Source organism: Balaenoptera ricei, unplaced genomic scaffold (genome assembly GCF_028023285.1).
Source record: "Balaenoptera ricei isolate mBalRic1 unplaced genomic scaffold, mBalRic1.hap2 scaffold_343, whole genome shotgun sequence".
NCBI classification, from domain to species: domain Eukaryota; kingdom Metazoa; phylum Chordata; class Mammalia; order Artiodactyla; family Balaenopteridae; genus Balaenoptera; species Balaenoptera ricei.
Window position 1 is genome coordinate 200,680 of NW_026777555.1, and position 1,821 is coordinate 202,500.

A 1,821-nucleotide genomic window follows, 5' to 3' on the forward strand; every position below is an offset into this window, starting at 1 on the left:
GAGAGAGAGAGAGACAGAGAGAGACAGAGAGAGACAGAGAGAGACAGAGAGAGAGAAACAGAGAGGGAGAGAGAGAAACAGAGAGGGAGAGAGAGAGAAACAGAGAGGGAGACAGAGAGAAACGGAGAGGGAGAGAGAAAGAGAGAGAGAGACAGAGAGAGAGAGAGAGAGAGAGAGACAGAGAGAGAGAGAGAGAGAAACAGAGAGGGAGAGAGAGAGAAACAGAGAGGGAGACAGAGAGAAACAGAGAGGGAGACAGAGGGAGAGAAACAGAGAGGGAGAGAGAAAGAGAGAGAGAGAAAGCTCAATGATCCTAAAATCCATGGATGAGGGCTAGCGTGGCTAGGGGCTTCCCTGGCGGTGTAGTGGTTAAGTCTCCATCCTTCCGCTGCACGGAATTGAATGAATGAATGAATGAATGAATGAATGAATTGAAAAGCGTTATTAAAAACAAAAAAGGGCTTCCCTGGTGGCACAGTGGTTGAGAGTCTGCCTGCCAGTGCAGGGGACACGGGTTCGAACCCTGGTCTGGGAGGATCCCCCAGGCCGCGGAGCAGCTGGGCCCCGTGAGCCATAGAGCCTGTGCTCCACAACAAGAGAGGCCGTGACAGTGAGAGGCCCGCGCACTGTGATGAAGAGTGGCCCCCGCTCGCCTCAACTAGAGAAAGCCCTCGCACAGAAACGAAGACCCAACACAGCCATAAGTAAATAAGTGAATGAATGAATGAATGAATGAATGCTTAGATAGATAGATAGATAGATAGATAGATAGATAGATAAATAAATAAGGGACTTCTCTGGTGGCGCAGTGGTTAAGAATCTGCCTGTCAATACAGGGGACACGGGTTCGATCCCTGGTCCAGGAAGATCCCACATGCCGCGGAGCAACTAAGCCCGTGTGCCACAACTCCTGAAGCCCGCACGCCTAGAGCTCGTGCAACAAGAAAAGGCACCACAATGATAAGCCCATGCACCACACTGAAGAGTAGCCCCTACTCGCCACAAGTAGAGAAAGCCTGCACGCAGCAACGAAAATCCAACACAGCCAAAAATTAAAAATAAAAAAAGTTTTTAAAAATTAAAAACTAAAAATTAAAAATGAATAAAGAAAGAAAGAAAGAAAGAAATTTAAAAAAAACACACAAAAAAAGAAGACTGGAGTGGCTTCCATCCCCCGCCCCCCTGGCCTCTGGTCTCTGGCCCATGATCTAGCATCCCCTGCCCTCCTCCCACTGTAATACCTCCCTCCGTCATTCAAAAATTAGCGCCGCCCACCCAGGCCGGCCCAGCCATCTGGTCGACCTCTTAAAAAACGACCGACCGGCAGGTGGCGCCCGACAACCGGCAGTCGAGTGAGCGGGCCGCATCGGAATCGGGAGCAGCAGGGCGACGGGGACACGATGACGAACCCGATCCTCCTGGTGCGCATTTCTCCGCTCAGTGACGGCCGCGGACGGGGCACTGGGGACCCGGGGACCCGGGGACCCGGGGACCTGGGACCTAGGACCCGGAAGCATTTTTCTCCAACGTCCCTGCGATTCCACGGAAGGTGGACAGCAGGGAGGCCTCGGCCGGCACGAGTACGTCGAGAGCTAGAGTTTCCTTCTGTTGTCCTCGTTGTCGTTTTCCCCTCGCTGCCGCCGCAACGGAGGAACGTCCACCGGCGAGGAGAATAAAAATAGAGTAATATTTAAACTTCAGTGGTTCTCGTTTACACGTTTAATCTTAATAAAAAGAGACGAACTCGGCACACCGATCGTTCAGGACACAAGTAGAGGATAGGTATCTGAGGCCCGCGGAGCCCAAGTCCTCGGGGGGAGA